Source organism: Carassius gibelio, chromosome A1, assembly GCF_023724105.1.
Source record: "Carassius gibelio isolate Cgi1373 ecotype wild population from Czech Republic chromosome A1, carGib1.2-hapl.c, whole genome shotgun sequence".
NCBI classification, from domain to species: Eukaryota; Metazoa; Chordata; class Actinopteri; order Cypriniformes; family Cyprinidae; genus Carassius; species Carassius gibelio.
The window spans coordinates 16,579,006-16,592,574 of record NC_068371.1 but is presented as its reverse complement, the minus strand read 5'-3'; the positions used below and the strand labels follow the sequence as shown (position 1 = coordinate 16,592,574).

Below are 13,569 nucleotides of genomic sequence, written 5' to 3'. Positions count from 1 at the left end.
TAAAGGCAGTTCATCATTGAATTCAGTTATGTCATCTCTGTTCAGTTTAAATAGTGTCTGTGCATTTATTTGCAATCAAGTCAATGATATCGCTGTAGATGATGTAATGGAAACAGGTCAATTTAGCTCAAAGGGAATCATTTAATAATTTAAAGGGAATTTGAACAGAATCACTGATTCACGGCTGATCACTGAGACGCCCTGCGATTCACTGAACGAGCCGTTTAACATCAAATCTGCGCTGGATATTAATATCCAAACTATAGTGAAACACTATCAATTAGCACAGTAACAAGATCGGCAGTTTAAGACATTAACTTGTAAGCACAAAACACAAGATACTTCTATTTTCAATATGAATAAGGCTTTATTAGATAAATCTAAGACATATAAGTTAATCTAACACATAAACGCACGGACTCACACATTCACACAAGTTGCAGGAAGATCGAAAGCTAGAAAAAGATGAGTTTAAGAGAATGGAAATATGGAATCCCAAGTTTACAGCAATACGTTAAATTGCATAGACATGAACAACCATCAATCACTTAATTAACGCTCGCATTGAGTTCCTCAATGGGGTTAAAATTATATTAGATACACCAGCACAAATGTCTGAGGGTACATTGCCTTGGTTTCCTGTGAAAGGGAGTCCCGTTGAAAGGGGTATCCCGGTGTCGCTGATTGGCTGGAAGTTCAGTAGTCGCTGAAGTGACGTCTTGGGAAGCCCGTGGTTGTTGGGTGTTGGCTGAAGATGGAGTTGTGTGGCTGGTTGGAGTTGAAACGCGCAGACGAGGTCGACGTTACAAAACTTAACTCAGAACACGAAACACTCAAACGGAAAAGAAAAGAAATAAAGTTTGATGAGACAAGGTTGTGTTCCTTCTCATCGTGGCTAAGCAGCAGGCTTGCAGGCCGAAGCACGCTGGAACCGCGCTCAAAGAACAGTGATGACTAAACAGCTTGGCTAATAGCAGAAACACAGCTAGAGGCTAAAAGCTGGCATGACTGATAGCAAAAGCAAGGCTAGAACTAAAAGCAAGATTTTATGGTGTCCTAAGTATTTAAACTGGCCTGTTGGCCACACCTCAAATGTTGTCTTGACCAATCAGATATTGTCTTGGCTCGGGGGTATCATAAATCATATGTTTATCTCACCAAGCATGTGGTCCGAATTTTCCTGCTCTGGCAGGGTGTAATTTTGGACATGATTCCTATAACACGAATATGATACATGGGACAAATAAATTATTGTCTGTGCTAATTCAAGCAAGCAAATTCGATCACACACATACCAAACATAATTATGAATCGTTAAGCTATGCCATAGTTATTAAAAAAAACACACACAATAAGTGATTATAACATGATAGTCAAATGTGTGGGTTACACATAAATGAATATGGAGTGAAGCGATGGACTGATTCATTCAAGTCTTTTTGAGTTCATTCTGGTCCATATATATGTACAAAAAGCAGTTTCTTTGTCATTCTCTGACATAGGGATGTTCTGTGAAGAGATTCAAAGCCCCTTCCCCCCCTTAGGAATTTCAGTCTGGTTCTGCTAGGTGGGGGGAAGTCAATGGAAGTGTTTAACTCGATCTCATGGGTTTACATGTGATGTCCAGCGTTGCATTTCCATTACGAACAACACATTTGACACCAAATTTCTCTTCTTCAAATTAAAATTGTAAATAATTGTTCTAGTGGTGTTAATGTTGAAAGCTGTTGTGTTAACAAGTTGGTTGCTCATCTTGCTTGGGACTTGTGGCTTCCTGAGGAATTTGGCTCCGTGTTTCAAACACAGCCCTGATAGACTCTTTAATTCGTCTGGTTCGAGTCATTTCTGTTACAATGAAGTGACCCCAACTAAGCAAGCCAGAGGCGACAGCGGCAAGGAACCGAAACTCCATCGGTGACAGAATGGAGAAAAAAAACCTTGGGAGAAACCAGGCTCAGTTGGGGGGCCAGTTCTCCTCTGACCAGACGAAACCAGTAGTTCAATTCTAGGCTGCAGCAAAGTCAAATTGTGCAGAAGAATCATCTGTTTCCTGTGGTCTTGTCCTGGAGGTCCGGTGACCTCGGAACAAGAGAGAAACAGACAAATATTAGCGTAGATGCCATTCTTTTAATGATGTAGCAAGTACATAGGGTGTTATGTGAAGTGTTTCCGGTTCCGATTTACCTAATTAATGCAGCCTAAAAATCCTTTAACGGATTTGGATATTAAAAGCATATTAGTATGTTATGTGTATGCCAGGTTAAAGAGATGGGTCTTTAATCTAGATTTAAACTGCAAGAGTGTGTCTGCCTCCCGAACAATGTTAGGTAGGTTATTCCAGACTCCAAAGGAGTTTATTAGGTCAGTAAATGCAAGTCCCAATGTATCATTTGTATTATCAATGTGAATATTAAAATCTCCCATGATTAGCACCTTATCAACTGTAACTAGAAGGTCTGAGTGGAAATCTGCAAATTATTTTAGGAATTCTGTATACGGCCCTGGTGGTCTATACACAGTAGCCAGAGATAGAGATACATTAGATTTTTTTTGCATGTCTGACAGTGTAACATTTAGCAGAAGTATTTCAAAAGAGTTAAACATGTATCCTGTTTTCTGGTTAACAATGAGAATATCACTATATATTGTTGTAACACCTCCGCCACGACCATTCTGACGGGGCTCATGCTTATAACAGTAGTTTGGTAGAGTACACTCATTTAGACCAAAATAATCATTTGGTTTTAGCCAGGTTTCAGTCAAGCTGAGTACATCAAAACTATTATCTGTGATCATTTCATTTACAATAACTGCTTTGGGTGTGAGTGATCTAATATTTATGAGCCCAAACTTTAAAAATTGTTTTTGTTCATTTACTTTACATTTTTCTGGTTTAATTACGATAAGATTTTTTCTAGATCCTACATTATATTTATATTTTGACCTCACTATTTGGGGAACAGACACAGTCTTAATAGTTTTTACAGCGCAAGTACTTTTATCATTTAAGCGGGTGGAACAAAACTCATCATAATTGTTATTTGAGAATTGTCTTACTAGTCACATGGAGCGAAGTGTCCTGGAGATGTTGTCAGAAAGCAGCTCTGCTCCGATTCTGCTGGGGTGTAATCCATCAGTGCGAAACAGCCTAGGACGCTCCCAGAAAAGATTCCAGTTATTAACAAATAGCAGTTTCTGTTCTTTACACCATGACAACAACCAATCATTTAAAGCAAAAAATCTACTGAACCTTTCGTGTGCTCGTCGATACGTGGGCAGTGGTCCTGACACGATGATCGTCGCTGCGGGCGTCGTGCTGCGAACCGTCTCGATCAGGCTGCTGAAGTCCCTCTTCAGCATCTCCGTCTGACGCAGCGTAACCCCGGCGTGGAGCATGACCGCTCTGGGGCTCTCGTCAGCCTTCAGGATCGCGGGTATCTGTGCAGAAACATCGATAACACGAGCAACAGGCAAACAATGAGTGTGCACTTTACATTCGGCTAAGGCCTGGTTCACACGGGACGATTTTAAAATTGTCGGCCGATTTTCCAAACCTGAGAGACCCCACACACGGCGATAAAAAATCACGGGTCTAACAGTTTTGGTCGTTCAGTGTGTGGTGTGCAGCCACACGGCAATATCAACACATCACACACGAACCGATTTGACTCCCGAGCATTCCCAGGTCAGACGGGAAATCTCGCAAAATCCCTCGAGATCAAACGTGACTTCAGAGTAAACAATCATGGCGGACGAAGAGGATGCAGTGGCCATAGTTTGTGCTTTGTTTTTAATGGGAAAAAAAAAACATAAGAAAAACAAGAAAAGGCGATGGTCAAAGAGGTGGAGACAACGCGAGCATGGACTATACTTGCTACATCATGATATGGAGGAAAGTTGTTGTTTTATCTCATAGAAATGTTGTTACGTACTACACAGATTAATAACCGTTGAAATAAACGTTCATATATTCGTTTCCATGTACTCGGGTGGACTGCAGTTGTGGATGTAGTTATGCCCATCGACTTTATTTGTATTTGTTATATTTGTTATATTATATACGCCAGCTGTTTTGATTTTGTTTCCCGGTACTATCACTGCCTCGTCACCTCGCTTTCTGATTGGCTACACGCCACAGTCCACAGGCTGCGTGATTGTTTGTCCTCGGGGGACACCACACACGAGAAGAAATCGGGCCAAATAAATCCAACATGTTGGATATCCCCGATTTGAGATCGGAGCGGTCCCGACGTTCTTCCGAGCAGAGGAGAGCGGTCTTAACACACCACACACGGCAGGAATATTTGATCAGATTATTTTACGATAATCGGAGCATCCTAAGATTGTCGGAAGGGGTGAATCGGGGCTAAAATCGGCCTAATTATCCTGCCGTGTGAACCAGCCTTAACGTAGCAAGGAGGTGCCGGACAATGGAGTCTCCAATGATCACAGCGTTCTGTCTCGCGGAGGGGAGCGAAGCAGTTCTGGATGGAGATCTCGAAGGCAGGAAGGGGAGAAGTCGTCGCCCGGGGCCCGGCTCGCGTCCTCCGCTGTGGATGCACCCAGGGTCCGTGGTGTCCCGCCGTCGGAGTGAAGGACATCTGGGAAGATCGCGTCCTGGGTGCATCGGGCCTGTGCAGAGAAACACACGGAGTAGACGTGGTGGGACTGTTAGCAGCACACTGTATACTTACACCGGACTTGTGAGCTTCAGCCTGGGATGATTCCAGCGTGGCTCACCGCTCTCAGCTGGGCCTGCCTCACCTCCAGGTCGCGAATCTGCACAGAATGCAGCTCGAGCGTGTCCCCAGCTGCAATCAAAGGTAGACATTCATCCGTCATTAAAGCAAGTGACAGTGAGTACAGCAGTGGTAATGTGTGTGAATAGAGTATTAGCAATGTAAGCGCAGTTAGCTGAAACCACGCCGCTGATGCTAACGGGCTATAAGCTAATAGCGGACCCGGGAGATCAAAATAAAACTAGTGATAGCGAGGCGCTCTGATTGTTTTTGTTGTAGAATACAATAGAGGATATATTCACACGTTATATAAACGGAAACGATGGTGTATAAAATAGATTTTTAAGTTAAAAATAGTTGATAAAAAGAATATAGTGACGGAGCTCAAACGCAGTACAGCCGCCAACAACCTTAAAGGGATAGTTCACCCAAAAATCAAAATTATGTCATTAATAACTCACCCTCATGTCGTTCCAAACCTGTGAGACCTCCATTTATCTTCGGAACACAGTTTAAGATATTTTAGTTTTAGTCCGAGAGCTCTCAGTCCCTCCATTGAAAGTGTGTGTGTATGGTACACTGTCCATGTCCTGAAAGGTAAGAAAAACATCATCAAAGTAGTCCATGTGACATCAGAGGGTCAGTTAGAATTTTTTGAAGCATCGAAAATACATTTTTGGTCAAAAAATAGCAAAAATTACAACTTTATTCAGCATTGTCTTCTCTTCCGTGTCTGTTGTGAGAGAGTTCAAAACAAAGCAGTTTGTGATATCCGGTTCGCGAACGAATCATTCAATGTAACCAGATCTTTTTGAACCAGTACACCAAATCGAATTGAATAATTTTTAATGGTTCGCGTCTCCAATAAGCATTAATCCACTAATGACTTAAGCTGTTAACTTTTTTAATGTGGCTAACACTCCAGCTGATTTCAAACAAACAAATATCCTGGAGTAATTCATGTACTCAAACAGTACACTGACTGAACTACTGTGAAGAGAGAACTGAAGATGAACACCAAGCCGAACCAGATAATGAACATTGACTCGTTCACGAGTCAAGAACCGGTTGCATCGGTTTTCAGATCACCAGTAGTTCTTTCGGACAGTTCAATTCAATAAACCGTTTGAAGGAAACTGTTCACCGGTTCTTTTGCGCTCGACGTAATGGCGACATTGGCAATTATTGTCCTTGATTCAAGCCTTTGGTTTACCTGGGCTCATAAAAGTAGCATCTTGAATTGGAGACGTCTGACAGAAACGGTTCTTGACTCGAGAACGAGTCAGTCTTTTGTTTGTTATCTGGCTCGGCTCGGTGTTCATCTTCAGTTCTCTTTTCACAGCAGTTCAGTCCGTGTACTGTTTCAGTAAATGGATTACCCAGGGATACTGGTTTGTTTGAACTCAGAGGGAGTGTCAGCCAAATTAAAAAAGTAAACAGCTTAAGTCATTTGTGGATCAATGTGTATTGGAGACGTGAACTGTTTAAAATGATTCAGTTTGATTTGGTGAACTGGTTTAAAAAGATCCAGTTACATCGAATGATTCGTTCGCGAACCGGATATCACAAACTGCTTCGTTTTGAACTCTCTCACAACAGACACAGAAGAGAAGACACTTTTGCGATTTTTGGACCAAAATGTATTTTCGATGCTTCAAAAAATTCTAACTGACCCTCTGATATCACATGGACTACTTTGATGATGTTTTTCTTACCTTTCTGGACATGGACAGTATACCATACACACAGCTCTCGGACTAAATCTAAAATATCTTAAAATGTGTTCCGAAGATAAACGGAGGTCTCACGGGTTCGGAATGACATGAGAGTGAGTTACTAATGACATAATTTTTTATTTTCAAGTCAAGAGGGTACACTGTTAGACCTTACCGGGTTTTTTTACAGTAAAATACTGGCAACACTGTTGCCAGCTAGTTGCTGTAATGAATCTTTAACAGTGACTAACTGGCAACAGTGTTGCCAGTATTTTACTGTAACTGAACCATTACAGTGACTAACTGGCAACAGTGTTGCCAGTTATATACTGTAAATAAAGAATGAAAGTGAGTAACCTGCAGGAGTGTTGGCAGTTATTTACTGTAATTACACGAAACCACTCAGTATAATACTGCATATAAATTTACTGTATATAATATTTGTGTAACACCAGAATGACAATATTTTTTTTTTCTTTAAAAGAGAATGCATATAAAATGTTCATACAAATATATTTTATTCATTTGGGAAAAGCAAATACATAACATGAAATATATTGCAAAATTTAACAAATCAGAACATGTACTAAAATGAAAAAAAAAAAAAAACCACACACACAAAAACAACCACATTATCTATAGAATTGGCTAAATAACATCTTACAACATCAGTAAAAATTATAAACAAAATACAAGTATTCTTATTTCCTTAACAATATAATAACAAAAGTAAAATAAATAAACAACAATGCCAGTGTATGTTAGTAACTTAATTAATCAAGCATATTTTCAATAAAAGCAAATTAATGAAATCAATATTTACAAAAAAATTATAACCAAATAGAAATAATGTTTTCTTCCTTTACAATATTACACACACACGTAAAATATGTAGTGACAAAATATAATACTCCAAACCTGTAATAACTCAACAAAAATTTAATTACCAGTTTATGTCTTTATAATGAAAGTCTTAAGAAATACTTCTTTTGCTTACTTAATCAGATGTTTTCTATTTAAATTCACTATGGCTCTGCAAAAATGTATGGTCATGTGGATTCACATTTTGAACCTATCTTTTAACTGTAGACCCAGTTTTGCGGCAAAAAATAAAAAAAAAAAAAAAAAATTAAATACCTGTATTATGAGAACCAAATACAACAACAAATACATATTGGCAAAAAAGATATTCCTTAATTAAAACCATGATTGGACATAACAATTTTTAACACTTACCTTTGAATAAGCTCAAGTGTGGCACTGGCTGACTCCTGGTACCCAATATTTAAAAAATAAAAGCAACCAAAAAGCACAGAGAGTGCTGCAGCATAATCCAGCTTCTCTTCAATGCAATGTTTCACTTTCCCCTCAATGCTGACCATCCACTTAGATGAGGTTAGAAGTTTATCTACTGAAAAATGAAAAGTCACTCTAAAAACTGCAAAGAACATATAGGTTGTTTACTATATGTTATATGCTTACCATGATGAGCCTTGGTGTGGCTGGTAGGGTTTGTTCAGTCTCTATTGAAGTTTCCTTGAAAACAACATATATATATATATATATTTTAAATAAAAAGATTACTCAGCAAAAACGTAGCAATGTTCCCTTTAAAAGGGTTTATTTTAATAGTTTTATTTAATAATTTAAATAAAATTAGTGCATTAAAGGGAGTGAGCAAACTTTTCTACCATCTCATATGAATTTGCAAGTGGAAGCACAGCTCTGAAAAATTACAAGCCACAAATGCACACCCAAGGACCTGACAGTGGAGGTTCGCCTGTGGATGCCTATGTATAACTTTATCTTGTTTTTGTGACTGCCTGTGATTTCTGTGCATATGAGACCTAAACGAGGAGAATTTCTTAAATGTACAAGGGCACTTCTGCATTCCACAGGCATATTGAAAATTTGCTCTATGTTGGTGTTTTTATATGTGCATAAAAAACACTAAGCTGGTGGAAAGACACATTGCACAGTTTGCATCTGTACATTGTGGCAAATGTTGACTAACCAATTAAATGAATAAATAAATAATTACTAAATAAATAAACAATCTGAGATGGTAAATTTTTGATCAATTCAATATTTTGCAACACCAAGGGATGTCACTCAAAGTTTTGAGGAGAGGCTCAAAACTCAGCTAACCATATAGCATTCTGGAAACAAAGGAAGTCCAAGAACAAATAATAACAACAAAATAATTTAACTTCACATAAAGTATTCTAGAAACCACACTTATATTTGAACAGTTTACTTACTCCTTGTGTAAGGTTCCATTTTAAGGCTTAAAACGTGAAAACATCACAGCTGGTTGACTAATGATGCAGGCTGAAAAGTAAACAAATGACTTGACCACCAGGCTGCCTTAAAGAGGCAACACCTTCACTTTTAGGATAAGGCAGTCAGTGCGTGTGTATGTGTGTGTTAATGCATATTGCATAAATCCTTGGTTTCTGCCTGAATATGTGTACACTTCACAATATAATGTGATGTAATGCACTCGAGTAGTGTCGGAGGACAGTAATTTACTGATTAATGTTACAGTTGGTACCTGTAATGGGTACATAGAGTAATTTACTGTAATTTATTATTTGAGCTGCATAAATTCTTAAAGATGCACCTCATATTACAGTAAGATATTGTTCCCAGAAGATACAGCAAAACACTGGCTATTTTACAGTTATTTACCCTAGAAAATACAGCAAGGGTTAACAGTGTAGGCTTCATCTTACTTCAGCACCAATGCAAAATAATCCTGATTTTCCTCCTAGCACTGAAAATTCAGGCTTTAATCTCTGGTACTCTGGTCTAAAAGACATATTTGAGGGTTCCGAACATCTGTCTTTTGAACAATCATAAGCTAAATTTAACCTTTCGAGACACAATTTCTACATGTATTTGCAGCTAAGGGATTTCATTTGCAAAAAGATCACATTGTATAATGATAATTGTATATTTAAATTTTTGAGGTAATATTATTATAAGACGCAAGACAAAAATCTCATATTTATGTTATGTTCAGTTAACCCCGGGAGACATAGAAAGCCTTCGCCAGTTATCTGAAGGTGTTTTTACAATGAATATTTGTAGCAAATATTGGGATTTGGTTTGGGATCATGCCAAGAGAATCATAAGTGTGATACACATGTGTAATAGAGCACGTGCTATTCAATTCAAAATACAGGTACATCTCAATAAATTAGAATGTCGTGGAAAAGTTCATTTATTTCAGTTGTTCTGTATTTGGTTCTTTTAATTGTGATGATTTTGGCTTACATTTAACAAAAACCCACAATTCACTATCTAGAAAAATTTGAATACTTCATAATACCAATAAAATAAATAAATAAATAAATAAAGTAATAAAAAAGAAAAGAAAATGTTTTCATTTGTTGACCTGGAAAGTATGTTAATTTACTGTTCATGTACTCAATACCCGGTAGGGGTCCTTTTGCTTTAATTACTGACTCAATTCGGCCTGTCATGGAGGTGATCGGTTTGTGGCACTGCTGAGGTGGTATTATCAATTTCCTCTTGACAATAACCCATAGATTCTCTATGGGGTTCAGGTCTGATGAGTTCACTGGCCAGTCAAGTACACCAACACCATAGTCATTTAAGTTACTTTTGGTGCTTTTGGCAGTGTGGGCAGGTGCCAAATCCTGCTGGAAAATGAAATCAGCATCTTCAAAAAGCTGGTCAGCAGAAGGAAGCATGAAGTGCTACAAAATTTCTTGGTAAACGGGTGCAGTGACGTTGGTTTTCAGAAAACACCAGCAGATGACATTGCACCCCAAATCATCACAGACTGTGAAACCTTAAAACTGGACATCAAGCTACTTGTGCTATGAGCTTCTCCGCCCTTCTTCCAGACTCTAGGACCTTGGTTTCCAAATTAAATACAAAACTTTTTCTCATCTGAAAAGAGGACTTTGGATGTCCTGAGCCCAAGTAAGACGCCTCTAACGTTGACTGTGGTTCAGCAAATTTCTTGACACGTCTGTGTGTGGTGGCTCTTGATGCCTTGACCCCAGCCTCTGTCCATTGCTTGTGAAGTTCACTCAAATTCTTGAACTGAATTTGCTTGACAATCCTCATAAGGCTGCATTTCTCTCGGTTAATTATGTATCTTTTTTCCACACTTTTTCCTTCCACTCAACTTTCTGTTAACATGCTTGGATACAGCACTCTGTGAACAGCCGGTCTATTTGGCAATAAATGTTTGTGGCTTACCCTCCTTGTGAAGGCTATCAATAGCACTATTCGGACGGGACTAGTTTTCTAAACTACGTTTGAGTTTCGATTCTTGCCACCTGACGTCTGTGATTTTCATGTACCAATTCGGACGGGACTAGTATCTCCGTGTTTATTACAGAGGTGGGAGGGTCTGATTTGTGCATCTGGGCGTCACAGAGATCACGCGCTCTGAATGCGTGCATTTAATTCATTCAGAATGATTGCCTTAGTATTATTACACAATAAATACTAAATGGCTAGTATAGCAAAACCATGTTAATGTGTGGTTCCTTTAGTTTAACTTGTTTTTCTTTTCTTTTCTTTTTTTTTATTAAATGTAATTAAAACATTATGTAACTGAGTACATAAATGAACCTGAGTAATCTTACCTGATGTTGATATTACAACAGCCGGTATTAACAGTTTACGCGATCTTGCTCTTGATTTTATTATTTGTATTATTTTTTTATTATTATTTATTTGCCGCTAAGCAAATATATGAAACATGCGCGCGGTAAGAGCATCTACGGTAATTCACACACAAGGAAACGCGTTGTGAAATAAAATATCACCGGCAATCACAGACATTCGCATTCGGACGGGATTAGTTTTCTCAGAGGATCACTGAGTTTGCTGAAAAACGGTAGGTAATTTGCTCTGGAATTATCACAGAGGTTGTGTGAGAAAAACACAGACGTGGCAGATTCGGACGGGATTAAAATCACCAAGTACGTCTGTGAAACGCAGATTTCTCTAACGACCCCCTGTAAAACTAGTCCCGTCCGAATAGGGCTATAGATTGTGTTATGGACAACTATCAGATCAGCAGTCTTTCCCATGATTGTATAGGGATGAAAGCGAACACTCAATGCTGATTAGCAAATTTTTTTTTTTTTTTTACCAATCGAGGCACGAGTGCTCAGCACTCCCCCAGCCCCACTTCCCCTTCTTTAACATTAGCGGTTGCAATTACATCAGCAGATTCAGCACATTCATGATAGAAAAGTGGAGCTTTCCAACTTAAGTAACATGTTATGGTTTTACAGCTGTGAAATTACAAACAAAAAATACACATTCTGAAACATGAACTGATATTAATTGTGAATTATATTTACATTAAATAGTCCTCTTCCCATTTTCATCTCAAAATTTTGGGGAAGCCGTGCCTCGCCTGACGATCCACCACTGTTAGTAAAAGGACACAGGTGTGTGTCATTGCAGCAGCTTTAAACCTGTTAGCTACCCTTTGGGCTTTACTTTTTATCAACCAGATTTGACAATGCTCAAAAATGAGACTCCTGCAAATATTTTTATTAGACTAGGTCTACACCCCCCACCCCCCAAATATAAGAAAATATATTACCCAATAGTATTGAAGGCTTCTACAAACTATTTGGTCAGTTAACACACCACTGCATAGTTTTTTTTTTTTCAATTATAAAACACTAGACAGAAACTTACACATCGTATAAGTGATTTATTTGAGCACTAGAAAAATACAATAAGAATAATTTGAGTAAGAATAATGAGACAAATAAGAAACAATTAAACTTTGTTTGCCAATTACAGAAAATCCTGAGATTGCTAGAAATGCAGCATTTACAATGAATTATGATGTAAATAAGTGCTGATGTGCTGATGGCCATTTATACATATGGTAATTACACAAATGTGCCATAAAGTAAATTATCCACTCTCTCTTTTCATATATACGAGTTCACATTGATAGCCGTGATCATGCAGTAATAGCGAGCTGATTTGGGCTGATTTGCACTCAAACAGATGGTAATCATGCAGATACATTCACATTCAACATAAAACACACTCTTACATATATAAAAACTGTTGAAAAATAAAACAAACAAAGAAAAAGGCGATCACTATAAGTTCTGCCTCCATCAGCTGACAGGTGCGTCAGAGCACGTCAATAGCCCTCATGAGGGAGCGCCAAAATTCAAATATACTATCTTTCGCCTATCTTTCATTCATTCTTTTTTCCAGTGGATCGTCTCATTCTGTTTGTGACACTGTACGCTGCAAAACCATGCCGTTTTTTTTACTACCAAGACGCACTTTCCGACCGTGAGTTATTCCATAACAGACAAAAACAGTTCTGTCGCTGAAGAACTGAAACGTAAACAAAGGAATTATGATCCATATTACAACCTTATTGCTTCGTTGGGCTAAACTTGCTTCATGAGATATCGTTCAGCGGACACTTACCTTTCTAACTAAACCGGGATTTACAGCTGTGGATGTATTTATGACTTGTTTTTACGACGGATCTGGTATTTACTGTACTGCATTTCTAATGTTCATGTTTTTATGTGTACTGCTTACACAAATGTAGCAAATACAGTCTTTTCTATTGAAGAACAGCGATCTTCGATGCTTGAGGCTTAGATCTTTATAATGATACATAGTTTGTCAAGATTAAATTTGTCCCATTTCATTTAATCTATTCATAAACACTGACACGTGCAAGCTGAGGGGCGTTCAGGACGAGGGCTTTGGGGTGCTGGCTAAGAGGTTATTAACATATTGTGTTTTCACTGCTGTTGATGTCACGAATGGGCAGGCTTTCACCAAGAAGCCTTTCTGTACACATTCTGTCCAAATATGCAGAGATCTGCAATGTTGGGAGTAACGCATTGCAACAGTAATGCATTACAGTAACAGATTACAGCAAGACGGCAAAGAATCAAAAATGCCACAAGTTAGTTCTATTTCCTATTCGTTGTCAGTCAATAGCCACGTGTGGTGTCCAAGTTTGTAAATAAAGTCTAAATGAAAACTTATAATATGTCCCTCTCGCCTGGTGGAACTTTGAATTGTGTGACGTCGTCCAGTGAAGGCGTGTTTAGGGCGGGTTTTAC

General features: G+C 38.5%; 1 long non-coding RNA gene across 1 annotated transcript in view; it reads right to left on the bottom strand.

The window, feature by feature from the left end:
* Window positions 1–4,483: 4,483 nt before the first annotated feature.
* Window positions 4,484–13,569, bottom strand: part of LOC128015245 (uncharacterized) — a 28,575-nt gene continuing 19,489 nt past the window's right edge. The window contains exons 2-3 of the long non-coding RNA XR_008183851.1: window positions 4,695–4,811; window positions 4,484–4,632 (exon numbers count right to left, since the gene is read on the bottom strand). This is a non-coding gene — a long non-coding RNA (uncharacterized LOC128015245). The remainder of the gene's footprint in view (window positions 4,633–4,694; window positions 4,812–13,569) is intronic.